The 25,705-nt window shown below is 43.1% G+C and overlaps 1 protein-coding gene and 1 pseudogene across 3 annotated transcripts in view; both read right to left on the bottom strand.

Annotated features, from left to right (window-relative positions):
- Sdcbp (syndecan binding protein) overlaps window positions 1-25,705 on the bottom strand; it is a 69,434-nt gene that overhangs the window by 40,909 nt on the left and 2,820 nt on the right. For all 3 annotated transcript variants that reach the window (XM_063288489.1, XM_039110857.2, XM_063288487.1), the window contains one exon: window positions 2,618-2,798. The gene's annotated coding sequence lies outside the window, so the exon portion shown is untranslated. The remainder of the gene's footprint in view (window positions 1-2,617; window positions 2,799-25,705) is intronic.
- Window positions 17,259-25,690, bottom strand: LOC134478928 (eukaryotic translation elongation factor 1 epsilon-1-like; annotated as a pseudogene).

The following is a 25,705-nucleotide window of genomic DNA, read 5'->3' as shown; positions in this document are numbered from 1 at the left end:
GTCAGGCCCAAGGCACATAACAGTCATACACACATGATCTACATTTCCTACAATCTCGCAGAGCTGCAGCAGCTTGGAAAGCAGGGCAGAGTCCAGGGGAGCCAGTCCCTGCCTGATCGCTGCACCTCTACAAGGGAAGTGCAGGCAGTGAACTGCAAAGGGGTGAAGAAATTGACTTCCATCACCACCCATTGTTGATCTTTAAGGAAATGTTTGCTTGTCTTGAGACCACAGGATCTGGGAGGACGCTTGATAATGGGCCAGATAACAGCTGGAACATCTCTGGTATGGTCTGAGGCTGACAAGTTGCCAGGGATTGTGTATACATGGACTTTGTACACTGTCTTTATCCAGATGGTAGAGATTATGTTTGATGTAAACTCCCAGGTACCTGATACAAGGCATTTTTATGACCAGAATGAGGGGTTTGATTTTTGCTACTGCTCTGAACGTACATTTGGGTCTTTGGCTGTAGTATTACACAGACCAGCGTATACAAGAGGTGACCACGGCCCTGGGCAACACGGAAAGCCAGAAAAGGGAGCAGAGCTCTATGAGCTATTCAGATGGGGGATGAGCACAGGCTAAATCACTCTCCAGCAGAAGTCAGGAGCGCAGATATGGGTAGAACTCATTCTAGCTGGGATAGATCACCAGCCAAAGAGGTACTGTTAGCATTGTGGAACCAACTGAACCCCTCCTCCTCCTGTGGTTCCAGAGCTTCCTTAAAGACATGGAAATGAAGTCTGGACCAGCAGAAAAATGAAAGCTATTTCTCCAGGCTTTTCTGGCACTACTTCAGTTGCATTACCTTGCCCTTTGAGCTAGGGGTGGGGCTGAGAGGCTACTCTAAGGGGACTCTGGAAGACCAAAGGCCTCATGTTCAATTGTCCTCCAAGGAATGAAGAGTGTTGGCCTTTATTGATACTGGGATTGACTGTACGTCAGTTCATGGGAGCCTTGCTCTGTTTCCTAGGCTGACTGCATACATAGATAGCTATGGTGGCCCCACGATCAACATCACCATGACTTCCTGGTCATACACAATATATGTGTCTCTAGTGGCTAAATATATGCTGGGAGAGGATATCTTCTGAGTGCTGGCAACCCTCCAAACGACAGCCAGTGAGTTTACAATGTAAGTCACAGCTGTGACAGTGGTATGAGGTCATCTATAGCACTATCCACAAATACTGTCGATTTCCTGAGCAGAGTTCAGGTACACAGGTATCAGTGACCTAGGGAGCATGAAGAGATTACTCAGACTATTAAGCGATTAGGAGGAGCTGATATAACAATACAGACAGCACAGTCCCTTAAACTCCCCTGTGTGGCCGCTGCAGAAGTCAATGGAATCTGGAGGATGATTGTGGGCTAAAGGGAACTGAAAGAGGAAACTCCACTCCTGTGTGCTGTGGTGCCACCATCATGGACTTGATGGATCAACGACTTGTCCTTGGGTTGATACTGAAAGGAGAATTATACAAATTTAAGGTTTAAAAATATAAAATTAAAAGAGTAAGCCCCAAAAGCCACAAACTCAGGGCCAAGCCCTGCCGCCAGGAATAGCAGGCCATAAAGATAAAGAAAAGGAATGCAAAAACCAGCTCAGGCTATGAGGACTGACCCATAAACCATCCAAAGACATCCCCCCAGCTTACTCAGAGTCATACTTTAACCAGATGTCCTCCAGACCCTGATAAGCCCCTACTTGTGCTTTCCAGCCATTGTGTCCTGCAGAGAGCACTCCAGGAAACCGGGAGGCCCAAGCCTAACCAGAGGTGTTTCAAATACAAATGCTTCATCAATTTTGACAAACTTTTAAAAATAATGAGGACCTGAAGACCCAGCCGTTCTCCTGATTTAGTAGCTCTGTTCCAGGAACCAGGGGGCCATAAAACCTTTTGGCATCCCCTTATCTCCTGGAGCCATAAAACAATCCTGTAACTTGTGGTGCATTCCCCTTTGACATCCCCCATCCCCTGGTGCTTACAGCCTCTGCCTTTAAATGCTCTTTCTCCCAGCCTCTCGGGCCGGCGGACACCTCTGTCTCCTGCGTGGGATATGTGTCGGCCCAGAGATCTCTGTAATAGGTCTCTGTAATAAACCTCGCCTTTGCTTATTACATCCAAAATGGTCTCTCTGTGTCTGGGGTCCGCGATTTCCCAAGACTTGAGTAAGGGTCTCTCTGCGTGGGATCTTTCAATACCACCATGTGGCAGATCTGGCAAAGCCTCTTCTCTCCATTGGCATGGTCCTGGAGAGCCAAGAAAATTTGCCTTCACCTGGGAGGGTGATTCATGGGCAGCTCTCAGGCTCCGCAGCTGCTGATTCCAAATCTGCCAGAGTCAGAAGTTGGCGTGGTATCGTCATTATAACTATCCAAAGTGATTGTCTGGGGATGTTTTCAGAATTCTAAGACCCAAGCTACCAAACCACAGCAAATGGTGATGCTAAGCAAATACCTCAAACAAAATGATGTTCAAGGTGGAAGACCTTGAACAGAGGATTCTGCTATATGTCTGTACTGATGACTGGGACATACAGGAAGCAAGGTCGTGGCAGAGATAAAAGCCCAATGGAAAATAGGTCTTCTGAAGGAAGGACTGTGGCATACCTTTCAGCAACGTTTTATGTGTATCCAGGCAACCCCCAAACAACAGTTGTTGGTATTAGGATCCAGCTTTCTCCTCAACCCAGAGGTGACATCATGCATAGGTGACAGGAACCAGGGCATCTGTTGTCATGGCAATGGCCATACAATCCCAGCGTCCATTTGGTTTAGATCCCATCTTTACCTGTGGGTGATTACACCATAGTTTAAATAAAAAGCAGACCCTTCCTGACCTTCGCACCTTCTTTTTCTCTCTTTCCCTCTTTTGCGTCCCCCTACCGTCCCACCCTACACCCCCAGTAAACCTCTCCTAGGTGGAACTACATTGGCTTAGTGTGGTCTGATTGGGTGCCAACATTGGTGCCAACACTCAGGAACCTCTAGAACCTCTAGTGTCAGCCGGCAGCTGCTGCGGCTGTTGCGGCCAGGGCCTGTGAGCTGCTGGCTACAGCACTGTGCCACCTCCGCTCTGCCACTCCGTTTCTTGCACAGCTGCTGTTCTGGGGCCGTGAGCCACAGCTGCCACCAACACCCCACTGAAGTGGCCACGTGGATGGATTTCTATCACCGCCACCGTGTTCAACCCCCAAATAACCCCCCCCCCCGCCCCTTGCTGGCTCTGTAGGACTCACGGACTTCCATCACCTGAGCTGCTGTCCACCATGGCTCACCATGAGGTGCTAGCTCCTGCCCTCTAGGTTACTTAGTCAGACAGGCCCACACCAACCATACAGTTTCACGTTTTCTACCAGACTGCTAAAATTCTCACATGAAGGTCAGCAGATAGGTAAGGTTTTTGTCAGTTGGTGGAGAGGACCCTAATTTCCTAAATAGGGCCTGGCCAGCCTTTATGGGCTAAGGGTTTGGCAGTTCACGGCCACAGTCCTTATGATCAGCCTCCTAGCTGACATACAAGATAAGACTTCATCCCTTGGCTGTCTACCCACTCGAAAGTGCCTCTCGCACGCTACCTCTGGGCTCTTGCGGCTATTCAGGAAATCCCAGGCCTGGGTAGAGATGTGTTCTGATGAGTCTGATCTCGCCGAATATAGCCTCTAGAGGGTCTAAGTGACGACTTAGACATCTGGCCTGGCTGAAATTTTGTTATTGAAATTATTCTCCGGACACCAGTATGAATAATTCAATACCCTCCCCCCCAAATGGGTGACTCGTTTTCTTTGAACATACCTCCAGGCTCCCCACTGTGATGTCTCCTGGAAAATTTCAAATCTCTGAAGTTAATGCCCGACATGAGGGCATCAAAACAAGTACAACTCTGCAATATGGTCTGGATTCATTACCCATTAGACCATGGCTCCAAATGTCCACTTAATGGGACACTAGATCGGACTGTCTTATGGGATCTTCATACATAGAGCCATCGGTCTGGCAAATGGAAAGAGGTTTCCTATGCCCAAGCGGTTACCTATCTTCGCTCCAATCCCTCCCTGTGTTCTTCTTGTTCCCGGACCCAACTTCTCTTAGCCATGAAACCTCCACTAGAGGACGTTACAACCCTTGATCCAGCTACCAAACGGCCTCCTCTCCGATGCAGACTGTTTCCACGCCTCCAAAAACCCAAACTGCCGCCTCAGTTTCTCCTTCTCACTAGGCTACCTCGGAGCCTCCTTGCTCGACCTCTCAAGACCTCTCCCCACCTGTGCCAGCTGCAGATCTCTCTAATCACCATGAACTGGCACCTACCTTCACCCATCCTATGATCCACTCTAAGGCCACAGCTAAACCCCCAAGTGCCTTTCCCCCAGGGACACCTGACACAGCATTGCCCTTCCTTTAGGGGAAGTTGTTGGGGTAGATGGCCTTGCCAGAGTGCATGGTCCCTTCTCAGTGAGTGAGCTTTCTCAACTGGACAGCAGACTGGGATCCTATACCTCTAACTCCTCTGCCTTTATTAAAGAGTTTCAGTACACTCCTCAGTCTTATAGCTTGACTTTCCACGACGTACACATGATCCTTACTAATAATTTACTTCCCGATGAACGTAGGCGAGTTTGGGAACAAGCGAGTTTGGGAACAAGCGAGACCACATGCAGTCAAAATTCATCAAACAGAAAATAACCAATCGGATCTGAGGCAGTACCTGACCAAAATCCTCAATGGAATTATAATTCCGCAGGTGGTATTTTAGCCAGAGATAGAATCATAACCTGCCTCCTGGCTAGTCTCCATAAGGCACCTTAAAATGAGTAAATTTTGAAAACCTCCAAGAGGTCGTTTAGGACAAACAAGAAAACCCATCTCAATTTTTGCACGGAGCCATATTGGATTTGGGCCTAGCCGTTTTTTGACTGCATGGCTCAAAGTGGCTAGGTGACTCTGGGCTGTTTGGCCACAGAGACTCACCCCTAAGATGACTGCCTTAAGTCTTAAGATTGTTGGACAAAGCCTCTCCCATGAATTTACGGCACAGGAAGATAACATTCAAGGGATGCCTCAGCTCGAGCAGATACCAGTTATTTCCTCAGTCAACACCCGGTGTCTCCACCACCTGACCTCATCGCCTGACTTCTTTGCCTCCAGCTATCACTGCCTATACCCTCATCTCCCCCTCCTTCATGTTTCACAAAGGTCACTCCCCCTACCTGAAAGCCTTAAAAACTGTAACGTTCATCCCAATAAACAAGACCTTGACAACAGAACTTTTGCTTGGTCCCCTTCTTCTCTTCACCCCCATTTTGGCCCACAGGTAGAAAGCCTCTTCGGGACCCTGAATAACTGGGTCCCCGCTGGCGGGGACAAATTTTTAGAACGCCTCCCAAAGGCTTTATCGTAATACACTAATCTGGACCCTGAAATCCCAGAATCTCTCTCTTTCCCACCTTTATCTCTGTAGCCCCTCCCTATAAACCTTTCTCCTGTGGAACTACATTGGCCTGGTGTGGTCTGTCCAGATGGGAGCCATGACTCTATCACAACAGTAGTGACAGGCAATAAAGCCTAGCTGGATCAAGGGCAAGAAGTATGCCTCAGCACATAGTGTGTCGGCTACTAAATGTCTGTAGAACCATAAACAATAAATGCAACTGGTATCTAATTAATATACCATATATACCATTAATATACCATATATATTAGTGGGTTATATAACGCATTCTGGAAAGAAGTCACTTTGGGGTGATTATGTATAAAATGCCCCTGGGAACAAGGGCGTATGATCCAGCCCTGTAGGTTGATGTCTATATGCAGGTGAGGGCTGCACAAGTTAAGCAAAGGCCTGTTTTTGGAGAATGAGAAAGTGGGGCAGGCATAAAGTTTTGGGGAAGAGAGAGGGAGAGAGAGAGAGAGACAGAGAGAGAGAGAGACAGAGAGAGAGAGAGAGAGACAGAGAGAGAGAGAGAGAGAGAGAGAGAGAGAGAGAGAGAGAGAGAGAAGGAGAAGAACCGAAATGAAGGCAGAGAAGGACGACTCAGATCCGTGTGGCCTCAAATGGCCATAGGTAGCTATGAATATTTCTTAGTGGACGGATTTCTGTAGGTCAGTTTATCTTATCTGGGTGGGTGCTTTATATCTTTATCAGTTTGTTGTGAGTTTATTGTGTGGACATATTGTGAATTGAGAATTTAACATATAAATCTGATTGCTAAATTACAGTTTGTTGAGTCATGATTTTAACAGGTTGCTGGGAGCTTATACTATAACTATCAGGGGGTAGTTACTGGGAATGTGGGCAGAGTCCACAACCGGAAGCCGTGATAGGGCCAGACACTGCTGGATCTCTAGTGTCCTGATTTTACTGGGTAGCTGGGACCAGAGAGTTCCTGGCTGGCAGAGAGACAGCCAGGAAAGGGCAGCTAGAGATGGGGGCCAAGAGACTGCCCTGGCTAGAGGTAAAATGGAATGGTGCCACACTGGAACTGGCCACTGCTGAGATGAGAATATCCTGAAGATGCCATGCGGCCCAGTGGTGCCAGCACTTGTGCAGGATAAAAGATTCTATTTTTTAATAATTACTGCAACATAGCCCTGCATAAATTATGTCAGATCTTCCAGCAGCTGGGCACATAACCTTTAATTAACTGGCTCCTTACCATCCTCCATCCTTGGTACTCAAGATGGGCTCATCGCCTACCATCACAGGAAGGTGCTAAGTAGTCGATAGACAGTTCAGGAGAGGGGAAAGGCATGCTTTCCATTACTCCAGTCGATTGTGGTTGTTCTATGCTATTATTAGCATCTTCCTTACACTCATTATGTGTAGTTTATAAAATAATTTAGGTTATAGGCCTGCATGGATAGAAAATGCATAGTCTATAAAGAGATTAGCGCTGCTCTAAATTTTAGAGCATTGCAGTGCTTTGGAATGTATCCTAGTCATAAGGGGGAACTTCTGTGCTCCTCAGTTCTTAGCTCTAGTCTCCATCTTCCTCCTGGCAGCTATCTCTTAGACCAAGGAGCAGATGGACAAGTTGCACTTGAGGAGGCCATACGGCCATCTGTCTTTGACTTTGCTGTCCAGCATCCTGAACTTCTTCCCCACGGCTCTGTTGTGTTGAGTTGGAGAGTCCCAAGCCTTTTCTCTGCTCTCTGTGTAGGAACTGCATTGTCTAGCAGCTTCTTGAGAAAGAGACTACAAAGAGACGTGCTTTGCCTTTATAAAGATTTGAGTCTAAACATTAAATAAAATGAAGCCATGGTAGGAGGCAGGGAGTGAAGCCGGCTAGAAAGCCAACTTTGGCTGAAAAATGGTGTTAAGATCTGAAAGGGGAACATTGTATTAGTTCTAGTTTCCTTGCTTTCTCATTGTAATTTCTTTATAAAACCTCATGGGTCTATCAAAATGTTTTCTACAAAAATACATACTGTAAACAACATGGCAGATGGCACACACAGGCTGAGAGATAGAACACAGTGCTCGGTATTCAAATAGGAGCAGCGAGCAAAAACAAGGCAGCTATTTAAAAGCATGCCTTAAAAAGAGGCAAGCCCCCAACCAGTCTTATTCTGAGATGGCTTTGAAGGCAGGGGCTTGTCTCTACTTTTCCAAGGTGTGTGTGTGTGTGTGTGTGTGTGTGTGTGTGTGTGTGTGTGTATTCTAGCAGACTAGCATTATAAAAATTAAAAGCTTGAGTGATGGGCTATCATCATTTTTTTTAATCAAGAGGGATTCTTTTCTTTTTCTGCTCCCCACTCCTTCTTTCTAAATTTTCTTTGTGTTCTGGAAGCTTCCTTATCTGTCATCACACCTTACTAACCACATAACCCTCAAGAGACTCCTAGGAGCTCTTGCAAACACTAACATTAAAGGAAGGCACCACTGCTAAGTCTCTCTTACGGGCTTGTGCATTGTTGAAGCTCATTCTGTAACTGTGGAGAAAGGTTGTCACTGATTACATGGGGGTGATGTGCTGGAGACATCCCATGTATAGGACTCAAACTGTGTTGATATTATTACATTGATTCATTTTCCCATTTATTAATTTTATGTGAGCCAATTCACATGACCTACACACATGGTGCTCTGGGATGGTTTCCATTTGCTATGAGGAGGAGTCTCTTTGAAGGGGATTGGTAGCTGGGAGAGGGGGATTTACCTTCTCTGAGGTGAGCCCTCTTATTGTTTGGCCAATATAAAGTTGCTAGCCATGAACCCATATATACACAAGCAACAAAACCAGACTCAGCAAGATATACTTATGTCTTTCTGCATACATATCTACGCGTACGCGTACGCATACGCGTACGCGTGCGCGTACGCGTGCGCGTACACACACACACACACACACACACACACACACACACACACACACACACGAATGTAAAGGAAAAAGAGACTATCTGTTTGGGGAGAGGCCTGGGAGGAATTGGAAGGAGAATTCTGTGGCTTTCTGTTCACTCTTGCATGTTTGTGTACATGTGTGCTCATGTGTAATCATGGGTACTTGTGAAGAGTGTGTGCATGTGTGTGAAGGCCAGAAAACAACTTTAGGTGTCAGTCCTCAGGTACTGCCTACTTTTTTCCCGAGGTTGTCACTGGCCTAGGCTGGCTGGCCAGTATGCTGTGGTTATTTGTGGGATCTGGGCTAGAACACGGGAAGTACTTTACCAACTGAGCTATTCTAGCCCCCTCCCATGAACTCATATATTACAGTGTGTGTCTGTGATGGGACGAGCCAAGTTTTCTAGATCTTTAAGTTGTTCCCCATTTAATAGATGTTATGGTATATTATATTCATACTTTTAATAACAGCACAAAACACAGAAAGCCAATTGTATTACAACCACCTATCTGGTCATCTTTCTTCCTTAATATCAGGTACCTGGGAACTCTGCTGGAAAACCAGTAATATTTTAGACCTTTTGCAGCTAGATATGACTGGTGAGATACAATCTGTTTTCAAACCTCAAGGAGGTTTTGGCCTTGTCTACCTTAGCTCCCTCTTGCTTTCTGGAGTGTGATAACTGGCAGAGCAGATGTTTTTGTAACCTGATATTTCACTTCTAGATTCCTTTTTGTATAATAACAACAAAGAAAATGTTGGGGTTGGGGATTTAGCTCAGTGGTAGAGTGCTTGCCTAGCAAGCACAAGGCCCTGGGTTCGGTCCCCAGCTCTGAAAAAAAGAAAAGGAAAAAAAAAAAGAAAGAAAATGTTGACCTTCTGCCTTAATTATGGTTTTATTGCTGTGAAAAGACACTATGACCAAGGCAACTCTTAGAAAGGAAAACATTTAATTGTGGCTGGCTTGTAGGTTCAAAGGTTTAGTCCATTATCACTCTGGAGGGAAGCATGGCAGCATCCAGGCAGACATGGTGTTGGAGAAGCAGAGAGTTTAATATATTGATCCATAGGTAACAAAAGGAGATTATGTCACTGGGTCTAGCTCTCTTCCACAATGACACACTTCCTTCAACAAGGCCACACCTCCTAATAGTACCATTCCCTATGTACCTATGGGAGCGAATTACATTCAAACTACCACAAGTTGCTTAAGGTGCTTTATCTCAGGCTTCTGTGAACATCTGAGTAAAATCCCAGCTAGATCAAACACACTTTACCTTCACTTTTCAAAAAGAAAAAGAGAGAGGAAGAATTAAAGAGCATTGGGGAAACTTTCCCCCTCATAAAATATGCTAATCCAAAATGTGTTGGGAGGATGGGTGATAAGCAAAGTATTCCAGGCAACAAAACGTCCTATGTGAGGGGATCTAGGAAGCTTCTAGAAACTAGAAAAAAGCAAAGAAACCAATTCTCCCCTACAATGTCTAAGAGAGACCAGATCTGGCAAAACCCTTGATGTAGTCCATTGACTCCATTTCAGAATTCAGATTTTCAGACCATAAACTAGTAAAGTGCAAATGGTGCCTTTCTCCGTCAACAGCGATGCTTTGGGCTCAGACCATCTCTTCCTCATGCTATGTTCAAGGACATTCCATCCAACTTTAGCTCACCAGAGTTCTTCACATAAGCCCTTGTTTCTTCACATTCTTAAGTGCAGAGGAATTTTACATTGGCATCTTTGAAAGACCTCATTCTACCTTGCTACATGATCGCAGTGCCTGCATCTACTGTACTGCTATCCATGACACTTCTCAGCTTTGGATGTGACCTGTGGACCACATGTTCTCCATAGCTGGCAGCCCCTGCTGCTCACTGAGAGCAGGAGTAGGAACAGTGAAACCAAGTCCTTCTGCTGGAGACACTCAGAAGCACACTGATGGCAGTGGTTGTGCAATGGTTTCTGTTGCAATGTCTCAGGGCAACCAAACTGAAGGGCATCATATTTAGCCCTAAGCACAGGCAGACGAATTCTAATTTGGATCATGTCTGTTTTAGAGGAACTACAACTAAAGTAGATAAAGAAGCAAAAAAAAAATTAGAGTATTTCGCAGGATTTGTCTACACATTCTCTTCTCAAAGAACTGAGGCAAATTAAGCAAGTTAATGACTATATAAAACAAAATGAATGTAAGAGTTTTAAAATAATACTTTTTAAATACTAGCAAAATCTGTGGTTGAATCTAATGACTGGCATATAATATGGAGAAAAAACCCTTAGCAATTATCTCATTATCTTTATATGGTTTCCAGGTGCTAAGGATGAGGAGATTCACAGCCTGTTCATCTTCTCTCAGGTTAAAGAATGATTTTAAAGGGCATAGGTTATGTCCGATGCTGCTAGAATGGCATAAATTAAATGCATCCGTTAATGATGTGAGTATATCAGAAAGCCAGGGGTGGTGACTCACACTTTAATTCCACCTTTCTGGAGATTGAAGCAGGAGGATTGCCAAGAGATCAATGTCAACACGAAGAACAAAGTCTATAGTATCAGGTAAGCCACGACTACACATCGAGAACCTGTTCGCCAAATCGGAATGAATGTGTGTCTAAACACCATATTAGTTTCTTGCCTGTTATGGTGAGAATGTACCATGCCCAAAGCAACTTAAAAAAAGGAATGGTTTTCTTTTGGCCTAAGGTTCCAGAAGGTAAGGAGCTTTCACGGCATTGAGGCTTATCAGCAGGCAAGGAGGCAAGTTGAAGGGAAGCTGAATGCTCACATCTTCAACTGCAAGCATGAAAGACAGAGAGAAGCCTAGAAGGAAGGCTATTTCACTCCCCAGTGACACAGTTCCCCCAGCAGGGCTCGACTTCCCACACTTCCCCACACAGCACCCTCAACTGCAGAATACATGTCCAGATGCCCAAGACTGTGGGACACGTTTTCCATTCAGACCACTATGACCCCTAGGAATAAGAATCTTATTTTAAAGATTTGTAGTGCCTACGTCACAGATAAAAAATGAGATATGAATAGGAGTTCCTCAATCCAACACAGGCAGGAAGAAGCGAAACGCAGCAGTGGTTACTGGGAAACAAACAAACAAAAAAGTCGGATGAGCAGGTGTGACAACCCAATAGGACACGAGAATAATATTTTCTTTCTTTCTTTTCTTTTTTTCTCTAGACAGAGTTTTTCCATGTAGCCTCAGCTGTCCTGGAACTAGCTCTGTAGACCAGGTTGGCCTTGAACTCACAGTGCTCTGCCTGCCTCTGCCTTCCTCGTACTGGGATTAGAGTATCTACCATCACCCAGCTGAAAAGAATGACATGTTAAAAGACAAACTCCACTGCAATGTTAAGAACAAACTGAAGCTCTTTGTCATTAAAAATTACGCTTTAAAAATTTTTACATCTAAGAAGAAAAAGAAGACATTTGAGGTAAACACAAATAAGCACAAATGTATAATAACACAAAACAAACAAATTCAGGTGTAGGCAAAAGCATTTGATTATTGATAGAAATCAATCTGGTGAGTCCACAATACCAAACGTACACCTTCAAAACAGATCCAAATATAAAGCAGTCAAAAGCTGAAAGATTTACAGAAGGAAAAATACACAAGTCTCTAAACATAGTGGAAAAGCACATTAACACTTAAATGTGAGTATCAGGGCAAGAATTCTAAAGGTGCAACAGCTTAAATACAAGCAATGTTTCCATCTCAACACAGGAGTGTAGATCTACACATCTGGTTCAGAGAAATAGATGACTTACTTTAAAATAACCACAAAACCATCCTCAAAATATAACTATGGCTCTCTCTCTCTCTCTCTCTCTCTCTATATATATATATATATATATATGTATATATATATATATATATATATATATATCTCAAAACTATTGAAAATCAAACTCAACCCAAGATCGTGCTTTCTGATGACCATGCAATAACTGGGAATTCAGAAAATGTATATAAACTCAAAACCAAATAAATCCCTTTGATTTGAAAATCTCTAATGGTTCTTTGAATGAAGATAATACATAAACAAAGCCTGACATAAACTGCCTCAAGGTATTATTTTTATATTATCCATATTATACATAAAAGCAAAACAGACCAAAAGAGGGACGTCTTCAGCATTTCGATAAGGGCGGACTTGATTTTTATCATCTACCTCTTGGATTAGATCAATCTTTTTATTTGTCTGCTTTGCTTTTATGAATTTCTATGTACACAAACTAGGAAAACAATTCAATAGTAATTTACTGAATAAGCCAGGATAAGAACTCACAGCTTTTTTAATATGACCCAGCTTAACAAGCAAAGTTGACTTTATTCAAATGTACTACTCAGGAATTAAACTACAGACCAGAACCTTGATGACAGAATGGTCTAAACTGACAGGTGAAGGATGGACATGGGGTTATTCTTTACAGTCCCGTGCTCCCCGAGCTGATACTTTAATTTTTCTTTTTCAATATGCTTACCCGACCCCCTATCCCTGACAGTATCTATGCTTCAAACTCCAAGAGAGTATTTGGAATGACATTCTCTTTTCTCTGCTGACAAGTAACAAGACTGATAAGTATCTGATAAATCCTCACATTGAGAAAAGGCTTACTGTGTATTACTCCTCCTCCACATGTTAGCCTGGATGTCACAACACACCCCAAAACTCTAAATAAAAAAGAATTGTCCAGAGTGTAGCTCAGTGATCAAGTATAGACTTAGCATAAATGGGACTGGATTCAGTTCCCAGCACACACACATACACACACACAGACCACACACACACACACACACACACACACACACACATACATACATACCACACTTTCACACAATATCTATACAGACAGACAGACAGATAGGTAGCACCAGAGGGACAATTGGGAAGTATATGAACAAAAGCTGAACTACGTAAGTACCACTCCCACTAGAGAGGTTATCAAACTTTTTGAAATTGTTTAGTGAGAATGATCTTGCTGAAACAATCGAGAGTGACAATTGGTGTCTACTTATTAGACTTTGAAGCAGTGTCTAGCTAGTTGCTGTATGGCCTGAGAAATTATTCTGAAAATATCCAATAAAGTAGAAGCATAAATTATTTTTTACCAGCGAGGAAAACCTACATTAATTATTTACTGAAAAAATTTAAATTGATGGGATCTTTATCAAAATTCTTTTCAAGTTTATAACTGTGCTATATGAGAGGAAGACCATATAGGGACATTTTATCATGGCCAGACAGTTATTACAAATTCTGTGGATAGGACTGGAGAGGTGGCTCAGTGGTTAAGAGCATTAGCTTCTCTTTCAGAGGTCTGGGGTTCAACTTGCAGTACCTACATGGTGGCTAACAACCATTTATAACTCCAGTCTCAGGGGACTTGACACCCTCTTCTGGCCATGGTGAGCACAGCAGCATGTGGTGCCCAGACAAAACATCTATGCATATAAAACAAAAACAAAGAAGGAATATTAAAAAAAAAAAAAAAGTGAACCAGTGAAACATTCAGAGACAGATAACTGGGTGTAGAAAACAATCAACTTTGACCTGTCGAGGGAATGTATGCAGGATGTGGAAAAAAATGCACAGTAGAAGGCTCTAGGCACATTGCAAGTGTGCACTGCTCCCAAGTGAATGAACGCACTGTACCCACCAGCAATCTTTAGCAGTTTTCATGGGTTCAGTTTTTCAAGCTAGCGCCCATGTCCAATCAATCGACACCACAAACCAAGCAGTGGCAAGCAATGAGATGCTGAAACACCTTCACAGAGTTGGAAAGCAGTGTTCGTAATAAGGATGGTATGTTAAATATGTATGCCGTTCAGGAAACAGGGTCAATAAATGCAGAAAAACTGTCAAGAGGCCTTAAAAGCATGCCTCAGTTCTGGTGGGTATTGTCAAGATCTGTGGTATTTAAGATATGAGATCTGCCCAGGCAGTTTCCGCCTCTGCTCAAGTATCCATTCTGTTTATCCTCCCAATTTAAAAATTTTAACCTATTCATCTGATCTTTATCCTCCCTTCCTGTGTTCATAGTTCTACAGGATCTTACAGTTCCATGTAAAAACACTAGAACTAGGTTTCTACAGTTTCTGGAAAATATATCTTTTGTTTAAGCTTAGTAGGCAGTGGCAATCATAGCTTAGTACCATGGGTTCAGAAAGTTCAAAGAGCAAGGACCATCAAGCTAATGAAACCAATGACTGTCCTTTTGCATACTGCTATGACGTCGCTACACACTAAACAATAAGGGACTGAGAGGGTGAATCTGATGTTTGGACCAAAACTAAAGACATTGAGAAATGATATCGTTGTGTCAATAGATTAAATATCAGACAAGCTATATCAGTTTAAAGTCTAAATTAAACAGTGTGATAACAGTCTATGAAAGACTAATATGCCATAATGAAGTCAGTGATGTTGAGTATACATAGTACTTGGAAATTTGAGGTCTTTCTGGGCTACATAGGGAGACTGTCTCAAAAGAAGAAGAGGAAGAGGAAGAGGAGGAGGAGAAGGAGGAGGGGGAGGGGAAGGAGGAGGAGGGGAAGGAGAAGGGGGAGGAGAGGGAGGAGAAGAAAGGAGGAGGAGGGGGAGTAGAGGGAGGAGGAGGAGGAGGGAGAGGAGGAGGAGGGGAAGGAGAAGGGGGAGGAGAGGGAGGAGAAAAAAGGAGGAGGAGGGGGAGTAGAGGGAGGAGGAGGAGGGGGAGGAGGAGGAGGAGGAGAAGCAGCAGCAGCAGCAGAAGAAGAAGAAGAAGAAGAAGAAGAAGAAGAAGAAGAAGAAGAAGAAGAAGAAGAAGAAGAAGAAGAAATAGAAGGAGGGAAATAATTATTGTTTAGAATTAATTATTAAACAAACCAAAAAATTGCCTGGAAACATTACATGTTAGGCAAACAACTCAGAACTTACCAATAGTGCTCCCTAGACAACAGGAAAAAGCCATTTGTGGGTGTTGTGGTTTGCCCTGAAGTTATCTGTATTTTGATGCTAATTCCACTGCCCCAAGGACAGCTGGCTAGTCAAGTACTCAGAAGTCAGATGACTTCACCAGAGCCACCTCCCCATTGAATTTGTAAAGTACAGAGGAGGGACAGGAACAGGATAGAAGGAAGCCTGTCATTGGAGGAGAAGGAAGGATGGGCAGAAGAGAAGTTTGAAGGAGGAAGAGGAAACTAGGAGAGAAAGGAGAGACAGGAGGGAGAGAGGCAGAGAAGCCATGGCAGGACAAGATGGCAGGTTATGTTAAGATTCTGCTCTGTGTATTTACAGGTTGCTATTAATGTTCTCAAGGGATGGATGGTACCGGGCTTTGTATGTTTAAGTGGGCAATTATATCTTATCAACTGGATCAAAGATTATTGTGTTGTGTGTTCTTTTATGTGAGGGTTTGAGTGTAGGAAAGTGCGAGGCCGGGATGTGTTTCCGCCAAGATATCTAGCAGATATTGTGGGACACCGAGGTGTAGACCCAGCGGGGTAAAAGACCAACATTACCGTTTTATTTTTATATTTTTACAACAACATGTGGGTGTTAGGCTTGTCTTTGAATGTCATTCTTGAATTAACTATATTACAGTAGGAACAGACAACATTTATCTTCTGTCACTCTGCCTTAATAATGGCCCAATTTAAGAGATGTCATGTTCTAGTTCACGACAAGTGCTGAGCCACAGAACATGGCTAGAGACACATGAAAAACCGTAAGTATAGAAATACATGGACAGTGTGCTTTGTTTTTCATGCTAAGACTTCTTACCAATTTGCCACGTTGTAAAGCTTCATTTGGGGATGGGGGTTGGGGGGGTAGATAAACCATGCCATCATCACTGTCCAGATCTCCTCCACTATGGTAATGTCTAGATACAAGCTGGCTGGGAAGTCAGAGTACAGATATCTAGATATCTGACTAGTTACATGAGCTTAAAGTGAGAACATGTGGAAGGAATTAGCCTGAAGAATGATTGCAGCTGGGCCTGCATTGTAATATTCTGAATTTCATTGCATTGTAAAAATAACTGACTTGCTTATTAGGAAAGGGATCCTTTATCTTCAAGCAAAAAATGAGTCAAAATAAGAGCTAATGAAATTCAAAAGAAATAGAACCTTAAAAGCCAATATTAGAAAGCAGAAATGCAGGAGATCTCTTAGTACCTTTACAAACTTCAGAGAGTGGGACTATGGGGGTGGGGTGGGGTTGGAGGAGGTAGTAGCCTGTGATGGTTCCAACTTGACCCTGAGTGGTTTATTCCAGGCATATTTGAGCACAGCACAAATTGGTGAACACTATTTTGGTGGTGACTGACTCAGTACGTCATGCACAGGAAAGTATGCACAAATCTCTCTGAGAAGCAGAGTGTTGAGTGCACAAATGTCCTCATACCCGGAGAACACTAAGGAACCAGGACTGTTAAACACGCAGAGGTCTGCCCTCAGTGGAGAAAATAAAATACCGGTTCTCCTTCTCAGAAGCCTGGCGGTGGATTCGTTAATGACCTGGTGACCTCTTTGCTATCTTTGGTAGCAGACCTCACTCACTATTTGCTAGCCTTCCGGGTATAGTGGGTATTGCATTCCTTCCCTTGAAGAAACAGCCGGGAGTGTTTACCATTCCAGTCTCACCTAGTGCAGGTCTGTGAACACAAAGACCTCCATGACCCCTGGGGTAAACAGATGGGACAGATTCCGTTGTGAAGAGATGGAGGGAGGGCCTGAGGGACTGACTGAGGGGACAGCTCATCTTTTTTTTTTCTTCATTTTTTCCCCCTAATGGACATTTTCTTTATCTACATTTCAAATGTTGTCCCCCTTCCAGGTTTCCCTTCCAGAAACCCCTATCCCATCTCCCCACCCATGCCTCCATGAGGGTACTCCCCCACCCACCCATCTACTCCCTCCTGCCTTTCTGCCCTGGCATCCCCCTACACTAAAGCATCGAGCATTCAACAGGACCAAGGGCCTCTCCTCCCATTGATGCCGGACAAGGCCATCCTCTGCTACAAATGCGGCTAGAGCCAAGGGTCGCTCCATGTGTACTCTGTGGTTGGTGGTTTAGTCCCTGGGAGCTCTGGGGTGTCTGATTGGTTGATATTGTTGATCTTTCTATGGGGTTGCAAGCCCCCTCAGCTACCCCAGTCCTTTCTCTAATCCTCCATTGGGTACCCTGCTCTCAGTCCAATGGTTGGCTGTGAGCATCTGCCTCTGTATTTGTCAGGCTCTGGCAGAGCCTCTCAGGAGACAGCTCTATCAGGTTCCTATCAGCATATAGCTCTTGGCATCCACAATAGTGTCTGGGTTGGATGGATCCCCAGGTGGGGCAGGCTCTGGATGGCCCTAAAACAACAGAAACGAAGCTCCTGACAGGGCTCCTGTCCTCTGCGGGATCATCTTCCGGCTCTTGCTCATTCTCTCCCCATCGCTTCTTCTCCACGCCCCCTTTACTGTCTTTCATTTATTGCTGGTTCTTTTTCCTTTTTTTTTCCCTTCCCACTCTTTTATTTATTCATCTATTATGGTTGCCAAATTAAATTTTAACTGCTATGGTTTTCTTCTACATTATTCATTTTTTCAATTTTCCTTTCTACAGCTGTTAGTGGGTGTAGTACTTGGCAGTAATTGTGTTTCTATGTCTGGCTTGCTTTGGCTGTAATGCGCTAATTTGTTTTCTCCTTTCTGAGTAACACTTGGGGCGGGACCTTCAAGAGAAGGCTGCCCAACAGCAAGTCACTGCAAATAAAACTGGAAATGTTATTCGCCCCAACAGTTGCCCAAATTGAAACTCAGGGACAAAAGAAATATGAAAGGCAAAGCAATATGGCTTATCTAAAGGTTCTCAGGTTTTCAATAATTGGAACCCAAATGTCTAAAATGTTTGAAATAGCAAGGAATTCGTAAGTCTGCCAGAAAAAAAAAAAAAAGAGGTATATGTCTTATTTAGAGTTTCCATTGCTGTGAAGAGACACCATGACCAAGGCAACTCTTTAAAAAAAAAAAAGACACATTTATTAGCTCACATAAATATTTTGAGAACAAATATATCTATTTTCCCTTTCTGATTCCTCACCATAATTTGTCATAGGTTTTAGTAACCTAAAATAAATATCTAAGAGAAAAATGAATTTTACAAACAGGACAAAGGTGAGCATTCAGATGTGACACAAACAGGGACTGTTTTTTTTTTTTTTTTAAGTTGAGCCACTGATTTGCAACTGTTACTAAAATCAACTTCACCCATAAAAAAACGAAATCTGTAATCTGATCATGATTTGTTTGGGTAACAGCTGAACTTTTCCACTAAAAACTTACTAAGCCTCAACTAAGGGACAAAATAAAACATTCAGACTTGAGCTTACACTTTAAAAATTCTACCAACATTAACAAAGAAACAACAATGTCATATTAATTTATATCAGTACCATGGTCCATTTTCCATTACACTTCTATTCTGGCTGCTGCCCGGCAGGGCTCCTAGTGGGAGTTAGCATACAGTCTGTTCTTGATGAAGACAACACTAGACAGATGCTGCCTGATGTCTGGGTAATGTTGAATGTGACAAAACCAGGAGACACATCGAGATAGTTCTCCTTTTCTTGAACTGTCAGGCCAACTATAAAGTGGTAGAGCCCATGGTACCATAGGATATCTGTCATGGTAATGTTATGTCCTCCAAGGTAGACTTTATCTTCAAGATAGGAATTAAGACCCTTGAGCAGAGCCTGGGTGTCGTGTTTACTGGAGTGACCACCTACCCAAGTGATCCTGAACTCTAACCACTGTTGAACTATTACCTTTTCTTCTGTTGTGCTCCCCCGAAAGTGCTCCTTTCTGACATGCTTGACTAGATGGGTCTCCATGGTACCCAATCCCATTAGACTTGGCCCATTGTTTGTTTGTAGGACTGGAATCTGTCCCTCATCCTGAGCACTGTGCTTACTCCCTGGCTTCAGTCCCAGACTCTTCTCTAGTAGCCTCAACTCCGAGACCACTGCCATCTTCTGGCCCCCAAGGAAACTCTTATAAAAGAAAATATTTTATTGGGGCTGGCTTACAGTTTCCGAGGTTCAGTTCATTATCATCATGGTGGGAAGCATGGCAGAATTCAGGTAGACGCAGTACTGGAGAAGTTGCTGACAGTTCTGCATCTAGAAGGAGTCTTCCACAGGCAACCAGGAGGCTCTCTTCTGCACTGGGCAGAGTTTGAGCACTAGGAGCCCTGGAAGCCCACCTACATGTGATACACTTCCTCCAGCAAGGCCCCATCTATTTCAAGAAGGCTACAACTCCACTTCCCATGGGCTAAGCATATTCAAACACAGTGTATCTAGGCAAGGACTTCCTGAAAAAAGAAAAGAAACAACAACAGCAGCAGCAGTACCAACAGCACAAGAAGTAATTCCAAGAGTTGACAGTTGGGTTTATTTGAAATTAAAAGGCTGCACAGCAAAGACACTATAACAGCCTATAAGATGAGCAATCTTTGCCAACTACGTATTAAACAGACAGGGGATTGGTATCTGAAATATATGAAGAAATGAGAATTGTAAACACCACCACCATCATGCACTCAATAAACAAGCTACTGAATGAAAGACAGTTTGGAAGAAACCGATATATATATTTCTGAAAATAACCAATATCTTTAACCAGCATGGAAACTCAAATTGAAACAGCTTTTTTAATTCCTCCTTACTCTAGTCACCGTGACTGTTGTCAAGGAAATAAATGACAAGAAACGCTGGTGAGGACCTAAAAAAAGATATTCCCTGACTAACTGCTAGGGGAAGGGAAAAGTAATACAGCCCCTATGGGAGCCCCTGTGGAGCTTCCTCAAAAAACTACACTTGCAACTACCACATGACAAAGTTACATAACTCATGGGAATGATATAGGAAGTACTTTGTTAGCACATCCCAGCAACACTTGCACATGTACGCTTAGTGCCACATTATGATTCTGTCCATAATAGCCAAGAAGAAGAACCAGTCTATGTAGTCACCAACTGACTAAAGAATAAAGAAAGTTAGTACATATGGTACAGTGAGATTTCACCAAGCTATAAAAAAAAGAACAAAATCATGGCACATGAAGAATGAAGCATTAACTGAAATGAAACAGAATCAGACTGATAACATATTTTCTCCTAAGTGCATACTCTCATGTATGCCCAAGTCTTTCAGGCATTAAGATATCAGATTCACCAGACAAGAGCTGCACAAGTTGACAAAGGTCAACAGTCATGGTAATCAGAAACTAAAACAATTAATAAGCACTAGGCAATCATTGTAGAAGATATTTGAAGGAGTTCAATGCATAGAAAAAAAAGTATACATAGAGATGTGAGAGCTTGGGAAAGAATGAATATCACAGAATAAACCAGTGAGACACAGGAAAGATCCTACATTTTAAATCACAAAGATGAATAAAGAGGAAGCTAAGGGAGAAGGCTGACATGACACTGAAAGAGAGAGAGAGAGAGAGAGAGAGAGAGACTGAAGATTATATTCAAGGAATATGGAGTCCAAAGTGAGCAAGAACAGCTCTGCTCCCATTTGATAGAGCAGATTTCAGTCAAAAATCATTCAGAAAAGGAATTCAATCAATATTAACACACTATCAAAGAGCTACGGTGATGAAATATCTTTACCAAACACTACTGCACCACTCGGACTCACAAAGCAAATGCTACTGGACACAAAGGGACAGAGAAGTACAGATACAATAACCATGGTTGACTTCAGTATCTCACTTGGATCAATAGATCACCCAGATTAAAAAAAAATTACTAAAGAAACTGAAGAATCATCTGGCACTATATGTCAATCAGACAATGTCAAAAATTCAAGGCATATGCTTCTCAACAATCCATTGAACTTTCTCCAAAATAGGTCACACTTATAGTAATAAATAATTTCTTAGCAAGTAAAAGAATCAAAATGACGGGGTTGGGGATTTAGCTCAGTGGTAGAGTGCTTGCCTAGGATGCACAAGGCCCTGGGTTCGGTCCCCAGCTCCGAAAAAAAAAAAAAAAAGAACCAAAAAAAAAAAAAAGAATCAAAATGACTTCTTGTATTTAACATATCATAGTGGAAAAAAATTAGAAAGCAGTAGCAAGTGAAACTGTAGGAACTACACAAATACATGGAGATTGCACCAATACACTTAAACATTTTGGGGTGTGTGTGTGTGTGTGTGTGTGTGTGTGTGTGTGTGTGTGTGTGTATGTTTGTGTGTGCATGCTGCTGTGAACATGTGGAGGTCAGAGTACAAACTTGGGGGAGTCAGTTCTCTCCTGCCAGGTGGGGCCCAGGGATCAAGCTATCTCTTCTCCAGTGTTTTTCTCACCAGTTACCTCACCATCTCCTTCCCAGTTCCTGATAATCTAGCCACATCATTTGTCACAGCCCTTGCTTCAGTATGTAATTGTACATCAAGACATTTTCCTTTCTAAGCAAATGCAGCCATGTATACTGTCTGAAGTTCTGAATACTGTGAAGACTTTTTCTTCACCAATGTCCTCCAGGGTTGTCTTAGAGTGGGACTGCGATGCTGCAACTGCCATCTTCTGCATGGTACCTGATAATGTTCAGAACTATTCACAAACTGGGTCCTAATCCCTTCCCCAGGCAATTGATCACACAGCACACCCATGAGGCTATAGTTACATGCTTAGAGTCAGAAAGCAAGAGTGGGAACGTATGAAACACAATTATGTCATCACAACCGGCTCAGACCTGATTTTATCATGCCTATTTGATGATGGGTTGCTACTGTACAAGCTACTTTACAGAGTGGCTGCTAGGCCTTAATGGGTCAGATAACACTGCTCATAATGAACAGTTCAGGTTTCATGATACTCAATGGCCCGTTGTTAACTGTTCAGTTCCTGCTAAGGCCCAACATCTAGCTTTCTTTCAAAGGGAGAATAGTTGTATGCAGATGACATTAGGGACTTCCTCTAAAGATCGAAGGGCCTCCACTGTAATTCATGGATAGGAGCCTGCCAAAGGCTCCAAATAGCATCCCTATCTGCCACTGCCACTTCAAGTACCATTGGGTAAGCTGGATCATATGGTCCAGATGGCAGAGCAACTGCACGAAAGCTTAAACTTGTTGAAAAGCCTTCTCTCATTCCAGACCATACTGAAAATGGGAAGGTTTCTCTGTTCTCCTTTTTTTTGTTCGTAGGCTTGAGCAACACACCCAAGTGGGGAATGTGTGGCCTCCAAAATAGGCCCGCTACACATTGTGAGTCCTTCGTGGTGGTGGGAGAAGCCACATGCACTCTCCTTATACTAGAAGTAATATTTCTTCATCTTTTACACCACTGGGCCCCCCAAATTTCAGCAAAGTAGAAGGCCCTTTGGGTTGTATTCAATTCCAGTCCTCTGATATGCATGTTTTACCAACTTGTCCAGAGTGGTTGCTATCTTATGCTCACTTGCCCCAGTTACAGTGATGTCATCAATGTCATGGTCCAGTGTGATGTCTTGTGGAACAGATAGGTGGTCAGAATCTTCATGAGCTAAATTATGACATAGGACTGGCGTGCTGAGAGACCTTTGAAGCACAACAGTAAAGTTATACTTCTGGCTTTGCCAGATGAAAGCAGACTCCTTTTGGTGGTCCTCATGGACAGGTATGAAGCAAAGAGCGTTTGCAAAATCAACAGCTGTTTACCATGTTGCAGGAGAACCCTTACTCTGCTCAAACTCAGACAGCATTCCTGGTACAGAAGCAGCAGTTAGAGTAATTATTTGACTAAGTTTGCAATGATCAGCTGCCATTGTCTGTGATTCATCTGTTTTCTCCATTGTCTATGATTCATCATCTGTTTTCTGCACAGGCTGAAGAGAAGAGGTAAAATGAGCTATTATGAGAACTACACTCTTCTAATTTTGAAGTCCTTGGTGGTGGCACTAAATTCCGTAATCCAATTACAGAATACAAAAGGGATGCAACACTGCTTTTTAATTCCATAGTTTCTTTGGTAGACACAGCTCTAATGGATTCCGGTTTTGCCTGTCCCACCTCACTCCACGGGTCAGAGAACTAAAATGAGGACTTTTGCCAACTTTTGCTTTCTGAAGCTGGGGAAATGAGGACAGCATGAGTTTGGAGGTCCACTGTACCCGCTGTGAGTTGGACTTAGGCTAAAACGCTGCCAATTACCAGCCTATACTTTGATTAAAGGACAGCAATGCTTTACGTATATCAATTTAGAACCCGCATCTAGAAGGTCACAGCAGATCTATTTCCTTTCCCCTGTGTGCAGTTGTCTTAGGAAGAGGCTATGAGTCCTTTCAGGAAAGGATGGAAGAAAGGTTGATATTGCACAAGGTTCTTCTTCAAGAGGGCATGACTTCATTGAAGGTTTCTACATGGGTAAACCAACCCAACTCTGGGATCTGACAGGCTGTGATCGCCTATTGCTATGGCTTGAGGGATTCTTTTTTAAAAATTGTTCGGTAGTTTTAAAAGCCCATATTATTATAGAATTCAAGCAAGAACCTAATAACTTAGCATTTATGGCACCCCTGGGAACACCATGATCGAGTAGCCAGAGCCAAAGCTGTGCAAGATTCAGGTCATTACAGTAGCCTATTATATACATTAGGGAAGCATCAGGTGTGTTACAGCCAAGCCTAAGGCACGTTTTTGTTAGAATTCTTTTTTTTTTTGTTTAATCATTCAAACGTTTAATCTCCCTTTACATATTATATTAACATTCATATTACAAGGCATTCCATTCACAAATATTACAGTTTGATAAAAACTTTAAACACACACACACACACACACACACACACCCCCAGAAGTCTACACCAGATTCAATCACTTTACTAAATCATTAAATAAAGTTATGAAAACATCATCATCCTCTTAAAGCAATAAGGTCTGAGGCACTCTGGGAAAGATGTCTTGAAGTATGTGTCAGTATACTGGAATAAAGTAATGAGACACCCAGAAATCAAGTATACTCTCATGACGACTTTATCATCTGATGTGTCTCCACTACAGACATTTGAATTTGAACAACCACTGAGGAGCCCAGGTTCCAGGCACCACAGTCATTTCTGATGAGACTCTCAACTATACAGAGGTGAGGTCCATTTGCATACAGGGTAGCAGCATGCATACTGAGTGCTTACAGCACTGCAATGCGTTCCTTTCTCACTGCTATCATTTACAAAATGGTAGCTCGCAGCCACCCACAACTGTGCTCCCACTGGGGACATTTGGAATTCTTTATCACAGCAATAGAAATGAAAATAAAACAGGTTCTACAGAAAGAGGAGATGGAAGAGAGTATGATGGAGAAGGCCAGTTTCATCCCCTTTCTTCACTACATAACTAATATTCTAATACGTGTGCAGACACCTGACACAAAGGTAAGTGGACCTTTTCTATGGAGGAACAGTACCAGGGGCCAGGAAGGGACTCAGGGAGCAGTGGAAGGCTGAATGCAAGTGGTGTGCATGGATGCACATGTATGAGAATGTGTTAATCAAATCTATTGTTTTGGATTCTAAACAAAGACATAGACCATCAACGAACTAACAATCCAACCAAGGAATGAGCCAATGGATTAAATAGACATTTCTGAAAAGAAATTCAAATGCTGCCTTGTCTGGCTTCAGTGGGAGAGGATGTGCTTAGTCCAATAATGACTTGAGGTTCCAGGGTGTGTTGGTACCAGGGGGAACCTCCCCTTTCTCCAAGGTGAAGGGAAGAGGGTGGAGGAGGAGCCATGGTGGGAGGCGGACTGGGAGGAGGTGGGTGCTGTGCCAGGATGTAAAGTGAATAAATAAATAAGTTAATGGGGGAAATTTTTCAAATGGCCAATAAATACAAGAAATGAAGTGCTCACCATCTAAGTCAAATATCAATCAATGGAGGTTGTGTCATACCCTTACCATAACGCATATCCTTAAGAAAATAAACAACATATGCTATTAGAACAAATGGAAAAATACACTGTTGTTGGGAATGTAAAATTGTCCAGTCATCATGAAACTCAGTGTGGGAGTTTCAGAACACCATCAAACCCATAGAACAGCAACAAAACCCTACAAACCGTACTATAATGTGGGCCAGCAGCTACATCACTCCTGGGTATCAGACAGAGTCTATGTGAGCACATAACAAACATCTGCACACCCATGGCTACTGTGGCACGAGTCACAAGTTATGCAGCCAGCCTAGCTACCCATTGACAGATGAGTGGAGAGAGGAAAGCACAGTAAGTGTGCCACGGCCACGTGAAACTGTGTCCTATGCAGGAAAATGGATGGAATTGTAGATCATCATCTTAGAGCAAAGACAAAGGCTGTACTTAC

Source organism: Rattus norvegicus, chromosome 5 (genome assembly GCF_036323735.1).
Source record: "Rattus norvegicus strain BN/NHsdMcwi chromosome 5, GRCr8, whole genome shotgun sequence".
NCBI classification, from domain to species: domain Eukaryota; kingdom Metazoa; phylum Chordata; class Mammalia; order Rodentia; family Muridae; genus Rattus; species Rattus norvegicus.
The sequence above is the reverse complement of the archived record's forward strand: the minus strand, read 5'-3'. Positions and strand labels throughout refer to the sequence as shown.